The sequence below is a fragment of the Polyodon spathula genome, chromosome 1 (assembly GCF_017654505.1).
Source record: "Polyodon spathula isolate WHYD16114869_AA chromosome 1, ASM1765450v1, whole genome shotgun sequence".
Lineage (NCBI taxonomy): Eukaryota > Metazoa > Chordata > Actinopteri > Acipenseriformes > Polyodontidae > Polyodon > Polyodon spathula.
In genome coordinates, this window is record NC_054534.1 from 16,069,835 (window position 1) to 16,081,679 (window position 11,845).

Here is an 11,845-nt window from a genome sequence, read left to right on the forward strand (position 1 = left end):
TCCCAAGGCATCCCAATAAAACAGCGCTGACTGTATTGCATTAGAAGCCAAAACAACGGTCAAGCAAATTCAAAGATAATGTACTCTACAGATTGGAAATCAGCCAATATTCAGAAAATAGTAAGCTCATCAGAAGTCTCTGAGAAACCCTACACACCAACTGGTCAGAATAGAATGTCTTGAGACTGTGGAGACAGCTTTAGTTTTGCTTTATGCTGATTTCATTCCTGAGCCACAGCAACATTTGTGATATGCAACATTCACCATTTAGGCCTACATGAAACTTCATATCCCTTTTGTCATAAAATATAGAACCATTAAACACATTTTTAATCTTCTCAAAGCACTGACATAGACAGTCCTTTTTTAATTTAATAACCTTGCTGCCATCGCAGTAGAGAGAGGCTAATTATTGGCTACACTTTGATATGTCCAATGCTTTAAACTTAAAGATCACGGTCTGCCTTTGTGGAAGTGGTCTGTCACAGTTGACAAGTACCGGTAGTTAATATTTACTTTGATGAGCTGATCCAAGAGTAAAGTTACTGTTCTGATTCAACTTGCATCAAGCTACATGTTTACAGCACATAACAGTTTGGCTGTATATATATATATATATATATATATATATATATATATATATATATATATATATATATATATATATATATATATCTTTTTTTTTTCATAGAGTGACTTTTGAACAAACTCATACAACATACATTTTAATTCTAGTGAAATGATGTCCATGAAAAATCAGGTTAACACATTTTATGGCAATGGTATTAACAGATCTCATACAGTTTACACAATTAGAGCGTGTTATCTGTATTATTATGGGGAAATACACTGGAAATGAACATTCATTTTTACTGCTCAACAACATAATGGAACAGAATAGTCAGCAGCATAGTCACTTGACCTCAATATGGCAGCCATCTTAAGTCACAGGTCAAACTGAAGAATAGTGTTCGATTTTGCCAGGGAGTTTTCATTACACTGAAGTCAACATATTGAATGATTAATTACATGTTATCAGTTGAAACAGGTTGACAAAGTAAACTCCCTTTATGGGGATGGTTGCCAAGGTAATTCGCTTGGGGAAATAATATGGAATCCCATGGGGAATGACTCCACAGTCAGAAACGAATGGAACTTCTGGACTCATTGCTTCTAAACTTACAGCAAAGCAAACACACAGACAGCACTATTGTAAACTGTCATATTTTCTCTATATGTAATGATACATGCTAGGTTGTGATAAATCATGCATGTCGGTCAACTTTTGAAAATACAAAATAGGTTTGGTTTTCTTGGGTGGGTGCGGGCTCTAATTCAGATACCTTGACTTTTTATACACAGATAAGTTGTATGCTACTGCATCTGACAAAAAGCATTATAATGCATAATAATTCTTACACTTTTAGTAATTCATGAATATAACCCTTAGCTGTGCTTAGTGAGGAGGCTAAAGAGATACAAGCACTGTGCTGTTGCTATTTCATAATAAACAGGAAAGAATAATGAAGTGCACCTCTGAGTTCCACTACTAGCTTTTTCAATTAACAAACCAAAAATAAAATACAAGTTTTTAATGAATTCCGAGTATATATGTACAAGTGTACTGGTATATAAAAAAAGAAAATACAGTGTTACATAACATAGCTTCAATGTACACACAATAAAAATTACTAATAATTTGGAGTACACATTGAGAATTTCCCAATTGTATTTAATAATTATAGTTTTTAATATGAAAATACTGAATTGAAATATTCCCGTCTACCAACAGACACAAGGTACTCTCACTGACACTAACAGCTACAACTATTCAATATATTCAGTCTCTTTCTGCCCTGTATTGCAGCTCTGGTATCTTTCAGATTCAGTGTATCAGGTATCACTGTCTTTTATGTAAACAGTATCTGGGTGAAGCTGATACTTTAGGAAAGAATTAACCCTTTCAGTGGCAAGTTTGACATCATAAAAACAATAGTACACTTGTATACTGTATGTGTGGTCGTTAATCTTTGAGCACAGTAGATTTGGGAGTCACACCAATGTATTTAGGTGTCATCAACTCAATGGAATATAGGCCCTAGTCTCTACGCAATTTTAATTATAAGCAGGGTGGGTCAAATCAGCTCGCCAGGTCGCAAAATGCGACCTTCAGTTTTAATATGGTCAGTAGGTTTTACTGTACATTTGAACGTTTGGGACTTCGATTTTTATCGGGAAACATTGATAAACATTGATTTCACCTCATACTCACAGACCAACAAAAAAATATTTCCATCGTTAATAATCGAATTTATAGAAAGGGGACATAAGAAAAATGATGGTTGAAAACGTATTGGAGTTCACTAATGTGTATGAAATGCAATGAGAGGAGGAGGTGCAGTATTTCTGGCTATAGCAGCCTGCTCCGGGGCGGAGCTATGAATCATTTACGCTGCGCATCATTCAAGGTATACAGTACGGTGCGCTGGGGTTAAATGTTGAGAAAGATCGTATCATACACTAACTGGAATTAAGTGCACACACAGTGTCTATGGAAAGATCATTCAGTTTGTTCAGGAAAGTTCCAGACAAATGTTGCATGCACCTCTCTGAAGACCGACATGGACAGCTCAACATTTTGTAGGCTACTAAAATAAAGACTTAATAAAGCTTGCTGGATCTAACAAATAAATATGCATTCCTGTAACTAACAAAAAACCTGAGAATTATGTTATTAATTTTTACAGTTTTTACAAATATACTACCAAATGAACAGAATAATTTAAAGCAGGTATGAGTTAATGATTTATGGATATTTAATTTTTATATGTTGACATGTGATTTTATAAAAGCTTTTAACAGTATACCATCTGTCAATACTTTTTCTGCTTAAAAAATAAACATCAATATTATCTGTTGACATTCTTAAATAAAAATTGAATTCCGCAAGCCTATATAGGTTGTAAATGTGCACTTTTGAAAGAAACACATGTTGCAGCAAATGTATTTTCTTTTAAAAAGATGAAAATAAGTAGGCTGCAGTACAAGTACAGTTCAGTACTATAGTACCAGATGGCTTGTAACGTACTGTACACGTATGTCTGCATGCACTACACCCATGTTACAATCTTAAGGAATGGGAATTAGGTTAAAATTCTATATTTGTGCAAATTTGATAGATCATACAATTCAGAAGAAAAAAGCAGCAACCAAATGCAATATATAATAATCTATTTTGTAAACTACAATAGAATGAACAACTATATCCCATTTATTGAACAAAAAAGAATTATATTTCACAGGAGGGTTGCTGGCAGTTTCTTTCGCTCCTATACCAGTTAAGTCAGCAGCTATTACAGCTGTAATGTTTAAAATGAAATAAATACACTGACTCTGTGCAAGTGCTGTTGCTCTGAAAGGTAACACAGTAAGAAAGAAGGTAACACAGTTGTATGAAAGACACAACCCAATATTTGGGCATTTATGTTGAGTAAATCTCTATTACCACACATTTCCCAAAATAGCTTGGAAGCATTTACGTATTTCAGAAAAAATGAAAAAAATAATTTTCAAAAGTAGCAGTAGTGGATTTTAGAAGGGATGCAAATCTAGCTGATATTTTGGTCCACATTAAACAAACAGATCACAGACACTGAAGGGCATTAAAACCTGTAAGAGCACATGTAAATATGCTAATATATTTGTAAAGACAACAGTGAAATTGCGAATGGAGAAAAGAGATACTCAGTCTTAAGAAACTTGACATGCAAAACTACAACAGCAACCTTGGATAAATACATCCAAGTGTGTGAGAATACATGTTCATAGCTACACCATGTTATTTGCGCTTAGCAAAAAACAATGTGTTACTGCATGTAAATCATAGAAAAAAATAACATCTGTTATGCCTGTCAGTGGGTTTGTCGCAATAGGAAAAATGGAGTCAATTTGAGACTGAGCTTCAAAAAGACACCATTCTGGATTTATTGTTACTTGTTAGCCTGATCTCTTCAACCTCCACTTCACTCCGCCACTCATGTAGGTGAAGAGGTCAAGGCTACATGTCAAAGCTGTTCATGGCATTTTCTCCCTCCCACTCTCACAGCTTCACTTAACTGGACAAAACAATAACAAGTTGACTTACTTTAATGAAAATGATAAATATATTTTATCAACATCCATATACAGTACTATGTTTTGAAACTAACCCCCCAATGGGTGCATAAAAACCTTATTTCTGTTGGGCAAAAAGAAAAAAAAATCTGTACTGCAATTCTTTCACAATCCAGTTAGCTGTTGATTAAAGACCTATGTTGTGTGAAGAATAGGAGGAAGTCAAGAGCAGCAGAAAGCCATATAATAAAACACTATAGTTGTAATGTTTTTCAGGAAAGACTTATCTTGAGATCTGTGTTGAATTGTTTTTATATGTATATTCAGTTAAGTTTTTTTTTTTGTTTGTTTGTTTTGTTTTTAAATAAACAAATAAAAACTACCTCCAATTTTCTCCGAGACATCCTCCCTCTCTTACGTGTCGAGAGGAGTTATAAACACACACTAGGGCTTGATTAAGTGTCTCAGTTTTGGTATGCAGTAGTACAAAAGAGTCATCTATTCTGGTAATGATATCATGTTTTTGAAAGCTATAGGAAAGCACACTAAACTGATCAAAAGGATAACAAGCTGGCTTTCCAGAGATTCTTGGGCAGGACCTGTTTTTTTCGTTGGTGGGAAATAACTTGTGGGTTCAGTATGCGGACTACATGGAGAGAAAGGCAGCGCGACGTTAAAGAACTCACACATTCAAACAACCAGGAGCGCAAAGAAACCCCGATCAGTAAGGTACCTTATTACAAATTAGATTAAACAATGTTAATCTGTATTTTTTAGCGTTCGTTAGTCTGAATTTGATAATCTGAGTCAATACAGAGGCTAGGGTTTAGGGTTACCACTAATAATTGCCGTCTGGGTAAGAGTTACTTTCTCAAAGCTCCCCCCGGGAATCGTAGTGGAGGCACATTTACAGTAATAGGGTTTCAAGTCTGAGTTGTTAATGTAAATGAGCCCGAGAAGAATTATTATGCAATATAAAACCACGCTACCCAACTAGTTTTAAACACCTTGCCCACCCCCAGGAATGAATTCCGTGGACGCCCATGCCTGTAGACAACACTAATCAACATTTTCTCTTAACCCTTATTAAAAACTTTTTTTTTTCTTTTTTTTTTTTTGTCTCATTACTGCGTATCATTTTCATGCCATACAGGAGATTTAAAATGTTATAACTATCATGCCACAGTTTATTATCAGTTACGTTTTAGCACGCAGACATTTAAAAAGCCAATAGTGATAATAGAGTTGCCTGATAGAGCTACAGATAAACAGAACTGTTTAACAATCAACTTGAAATTACCTGCAACTGTTCAGTGCTTCAAAACTAGACTGGATAGTTCTGTTGCAAAAACAAAACAAAACAAATATTGTTTTAATAATCGCTTTATAACCTGCACTGTGATTGATGTCACCAGGAGCTCCTTATGAAAGTTAGGTATTATCTCATAGGAGCTATCTCATGACCTTTTTTTATTATTCATTTCCTCACCATATAAAGTGGAGGGATAGAACAGAAATTCAACTGGGCAGTGTAGCACGTCACACACTAATGACAATGCCCCAATGTGCAGCGCTTTCAGCAAGAGTAAACCTTTTTAAAACGTCATTCTCTTAAATAAGCATAAAGCTGCACAATAAACATTACTACACAGTGAAAAATGAAAAGCAGCAGCAAAAACAGTAACACAGCAGTGATCTGAGCAGCTTGATGATTCGTTCGCTAGAAAGAAACTTCAAAAAACATCTGCAGCTCAAAGACAATCTGAACATACCTACAACGCCCTATGCATAAACTGATCGCTCTTGCCCCAGAGGCTGCAATTGTTAATGTAACTGTCGGGTTCTCTTTCTCCAGACTTCAGGCCAGTAATATAACGTTTTGATTTCTTCAGCACTGATCTCAATCGATGCACCCTAGCCAAACTAACAACAAATGCAAACTCTCAAATTCCTTTCTGTTCAAAAATGAATGAACATTTTAAAAATAAAGAATTTTCCCAACTGACGTATCCCATTCATGCTTGTAAACGTTCACTGAACTCTGAATACAATCTGTGCTTGGCTTTGTTCCGAGGAGAACAGCAAGTCAAAGTAAAACTGACAGACAACTTACTCAATGCTTCCAAAATCGCTTACACAAGAAGACTGACTCAGCCTAGGAAATAAGTAACTCTGCAACATGTGCAGTGCTTTACAGTAAGCATAACTGGAAATTAAATGTGTCTATAATCCAAATTGGATGTATTTTTTGGAATCTCTGAGAACAGTGAATGGGTGCTAAATGGGTCAAAAATGTCAATGGTTCCCGGTTATCTATTAACTTACAAAAGGCACAAAACCTAAATATAAACAGTAATGAATTCCACAGCACTTTTTTGTTACGGCTATATAAGACAAACAGCTATCTCCAGCACTGCAGAGTAGTTAATCAAGTTATCCCATGTGGATGATTAACGCCGAAATTAACCACACCGCTCATTAGCATTAAAAAAATAAATAAAAAAAATACGCCTGGTAGCACACAAGTCTGTATATTCAATTTCATAACACGAGTTGTGTATTTTTTGCAAACAATGTCACTGGTGAAAAAATGGAAAATTCAGATTTATATTTAGAAATGGTTTTATATTGGAGTTAAGCATCAATTGCATACTCCTCCCTACAGGCAACGGCTAAGGTGCCCAGCGCACTTCACAAAAGGAAACTGTAATGATGGGACATGCATGCCGTTTTCAAACTTCCAGACAGATGGGGTAGTTTTAAACAATTCTGAAAACCACTGATGCAAGAAGTACAGTATGAACATTCTTCAATACACAATGAACAGTTAACCCCTTCCAAGCTGACAATCTCACATCACCGATTAACTTAAATCTTACACTACCTAATGTTACCATAGCTAAAGTAGGCTAATCCATGACTAACGCGAATAGAGGTTTATAAAACCTGCCACTAAATACACTCAGTTCATGACAGTACCTTAACAACACAGTGTACGTACATACCCTTCACAACGGTTATAGTACATCAAGTAGAAACGTGATATGAAGTACATTTTAAATTCTTCTGGTTAATTCCACTAGCCAAAGTATATCATCTAACAATCTACAGTTGTGTATAACTGGTTATACATTACACAGGTTAAAAATGAGCAGGAATACAGTGCTAAGCTATCTTACTGAGACATCAATCACCACCATCATCATCATCACAACAACAACAACAACAACAAAACTTGATATAATAGTAGTTTGATATACTAGTTTAGTTTTTTTTGTAAAAATAATAATAATAATAATAATAATAATAATAATAATAATAATAAATAATAATAATAATAATAAACATATAGAAAAACACATCCTAAAGCACCTACAGTGCACATACACAACTTAAATTAAAAAAAAAAAAAAAAAAAAAAACTAAAGCCCTACATTAATGCTGTCTCTCCCAAAAAGCAAGAAATCACCTCAGAAGTAAATATTATTTAAATATAATTTGAGTAAAAGGTATTGGGCAGATTGAATGTAACAACTTTACATTTTATTGTAATCAATCCAGTGGGCCTCACAAATGAATTTGCTATGCCATATCAAAGGGATGCCTGTACAGTGTCTCATTGTTTGTGAGGTGGAACACTGCTAGAAGAGATATTTTTACTGAATGCTTTTGTATACCAATAATGTATGTAGTACTTTTTTACACGGAAAAAACAATGAACTAAAACACTATGTTCGCATAAATAACTTACAATGCATCATTTAAAACTTTAAACACGCTCTAGAGCAGGGCTTCTGAAACTCGGTCCTGGGGACTCCCTGTGGCTGCTGGTTTTCGTTCCAACCGAGCTCTCAATTGCTTAACTAGACTCTTAATTGAACTGATAATTTGCTTAATTAGACCCGTTTACTTGTTTTCAGCTCTTAAACAGTTGCAGTTCAAGTTACTTATCAAATGTTATAGCTAAGCTGAAATATGCAACTGTTCAAGTGCTGAAAACAAGTAAAAAGGTCTAATTAAGCAAATTATCAGTTCAATTAAGGGTCTAGTTAAGTAATTGACAGCTCGGTTGGAACGAAAACCAGCAGCCACAGGGGATCCCCAAGACCGAGTTTGAGAAGCCCTGCTCTAGACGTTGGTAAAGTTAAATCAATTTTAAGATATTTAAACGCGTTGCGCAGTATGCCAGTACTTAAACTTAAAGCTGCGTATGCTTATGATATCCACTAGTAGTTCATATTTGTACTTTGGGTTCTCTATTCTATATATTTCTTGCAATTATTGTGTTGGTTAAAATGAAAAAGCTTCAATAAAAATGAAAAAAAAAAAAAAAAGTGTCACAGTAGCGGTATGTGTGACGTTTTATTAACAAGCGCCGCTGTCTCGCAGCACCCTCGTCGGTAATTGTTACACACAGACCAGCACTAGCGCAAAGTTATTGCATTCAAAGTACTTTTTTTCTAAAGCTGTCTTCTTAAAGCTGAACGGTGTGAGCTTTTTGATGCCAACTAAACTTTATTTTTTAGGTTCTTTACTTTAAAAAAAAATAATAATAATAATAATTAAAAAAAAAAAAAAAGTTTTACAGGTGTATTTACTTTGAACGGCTAAATCTACGAAAAGCCCCATAATTTGAATGCGTTGTGTATATCTCCATGCGCAGACTGCAGAGTTAGATGTCTGATTATCAGACACACTGCAATGCGCAGACTCTAACCGGGACCCTCCTCCATTAGAATTGCACACAAAATAAGGAAATTGTTGTTACACACTTCAAACGAGTTTCTATCTCTGTGTGCATGGAGTACAACAAAAAAAATATCGAGAAATGACGTGCTGACTTTTATGCAACTCTTCTTTTTTGCAAAATAATCTAATTGAATAGCCCTAAGTAATAAGCGAGTTAGCTCCCTGCACGTATCCACCGAGTCAAAGACTCCACAGGAACAAAGACACAAGGACCTATTATAGTGCAGACCGGCGGTACAACAACAAAATACAATCCCAAGAACTCACTCCCCCGAAGCAATGAACACATACCTCCCAAATGGTAAAACACCATAGGAATTCAAGCCAAGGTGTGATATCGTATAAACGTGTGATAGTTATTTCCCGAGATCTTCCTTTCTTTGCCTTGCGTTCCGTGATATAAAAGGTCCCCTGACTCCCCAGCATTTAGACGGGAGACTCAGCGCTCGTATCAGCATGCACCGGAACTGGGCACACAGAGTCATAAATATACCACAGGAAGTGTGCAATAACTCTTCTACTGTTGCAGTGTGGCCCTAATCTGCTATCTTATTACATGCTGCTGCCAAAGGAATAATGTGACTCATGTAAAGTTTATTTCCTCGTCCAATCTGTCTGATACAGAGAAGTTGGCAGATGAAGAGCTCTGCTTTTAATTGTATTATTATTATTATTATTATTATTATTATTATTATTATTATTTTTCTGATACTCATTATTACTGATACAAAGCTTGTGTAACATAAGTTATTTTAAACTATGACTCCTTAATACTGCCAAGTGTATATCTTATCTGGGACATCCTGTCAGTGCGTAATGTCGGTTTATTGGGGGCGGGGCGGGGCGGGGAGGGGGTTGTGTGTGTGTGTGTAACCCTAACAAAAATGTGTCAATTAAAAAAAAAAAAAAATCGTATCTAAAAAGTATATAAAGGAATATTGAATGTTGGTTACTGATAACCCGTGTACATATATCTGAAAGAGGTCAAATTAGTGGAGGAAAGTGTTTCCTAGTGTATTATAGAACTTAAATAAATATACAACAACACGTGTTATGTTGCATAATGTACATGCACAATGTAAACTGATGCATATGACAACAACTGACAATGATATTTTCTATACAACCATTTTAATGAGATGAATTCAGTGCTTTTACAAAAAAAACAAAAAAAACTGTAGGGTGTAAATGTGTAATCTCTGTCATAACTGGCACCTACAATGTCCATTATTTATAAATAAATAATGTAATCAAACCTATCTAGCTAGGTTCAAAACTACCTTAATAAACTAACTAGGCTACATTGGTAACCAAGGGCTTTAAAGAAGTCTATAGTCAACAACAACCTGCCCAGAGTGCTGAAAGTGCTCAAATACCCAATTAATAACAACAATATAATATCTTTATATAGCACCATTCATAGTGGACCACCATCACAAAGAGCTTTACAGAGGTAGGCTGTGAACTGTGCATTATATGCAGATTCACTTACAATAGGACATTGATTTAACATCTCATCCACATGATGGAGCACAGAGGTTAAGTGAGTCAGGGTCAGCTCAGGGTCACACAGTGAGTCAGTCAGTGTTAGAGGTGGGATGTGAACCGGTAATCTTCTGGTTACAAGCCTTGGACTTTAACCACTGGACCACACTGCCTGCTAAGGTGCTGTATTCAAGTTATCTGCCATGATGGCCTGCCCCATCACAATGCAATGCTGCATGCTATTCAAAAACAACTACACAGTGACATGTCTGCATGTGTTTAATGGCAAGGTGTTCCTCAATAATAACAGCACTTTAATTGTAATTATTATGTAATTATGTTCTGCACCGTTTTGTACTGGTAACAAGACATAGCAATACCACACCATTTGGACCAGGCAGTAAACTGACCGTTTATGCAAAATAAAGTAACCAAAATAAGCAAAGAACCAAAATATCTTCAATGCAGGAAAAATGTAACAAAACTGATTTAAAACTTCAATTAAACTTTATTTCTATGTGTTGACATGCAGTATATCAAGTAAGCTACAAAATTATTAACCCACCAGTCAATTATCTTTGATCAGATCATCTTTTAGATAAAGGGGCACTGATCAATTCAATTTGGATGAAATTCATGAAGAAGATAACAGTTTCATTAATGCTGTATAATAATTTTAAATGAAGGTCAAGCAATAAATGTTAAATAGGTGCAGCAACCAATGCATCAAGCAGCAATCAAAAAAAAAAAAAAAAAAAAATTGCTTTTGGACTGATCCCCTGGAAATCCTTCTTTTCTCAAAACCCCACACACGGTTTACTGAATTTCTATTTCTGCCTTTGCTACTTCTGCTCCTGTGACTCAGGGGGGGCTGGTGATAAAACAAGACCCCTGTTTATTTTTACTAAGTGCTAAGAAGAGTAGTTAAGAAGGATGGGCCAGTTTTGGGATGATTTTAATCTCCAGACCCATCAATCTATTAACTTTCACAAGCACAGCAGGAAAAATAATATGAACAGTTCCACTCCAAGTTGATCTAAAGTACTGAAGCAGTCTTATAAAAATGTATTAATAATAATCTGCAGAAATATAAAAAGGATTCCATCACCACTTCTTTCAACTGACAATCCTGAAGTCACACCACCAACTGTTCCATAATATCAGTTTTGACAGCATGTAAGCTGCACTCTCTTTGCTGTAAGAGAAGGTCACAATTTATTCAATAAACAGCAATACAACAAAACAATGCAGCATTGCATTCATGTGTACCCCGGGAGCACCTGACCCTGATCAAGGACTGTAAGGCAGTCAGGAACACATTTAGGGCCCAATTCACAGGATTTGTTGTTTCTGTTAGTGCCATTTCTGTCTTAATATTAGTGCTACTACCCTTCAGAAAATTAGCTAAGCCACAAAGGCCAGTCTGTGTTTGTGTGTGTTATTAACATGTTTTCTTGATAGAGCTTTGTGAACTCATTTGAGGCCTATTAATTACATA

At 35.4% G+C, this 11,845-nt stretch overlaps 1 protein-coding gene across 2 annotated transcripts in view; it reads right to left on the reverse strand.

The window, feature by feature from the left end:
- The window catches only part of LOC121314701 (uncharacterized protein KIAA1958-like), a 41,609-nt gene extending 32,266 nt beyond the window's left edge, over positions 1-9,343 (reverse strand). For both annotated transcript variants that reach the window (XM_041248234.1, XM_041248242.1), the window contains exon 1: positions 9,154-9,343. The gene's annotated coding sequence lies outside the window, so the exon portion shown is untranslated. The remainder of the gene's footprint in view (positions 1-9,153) is intronic.
- Positions 9,344-11,845: the final 2,502 nt, after the last annotated feature.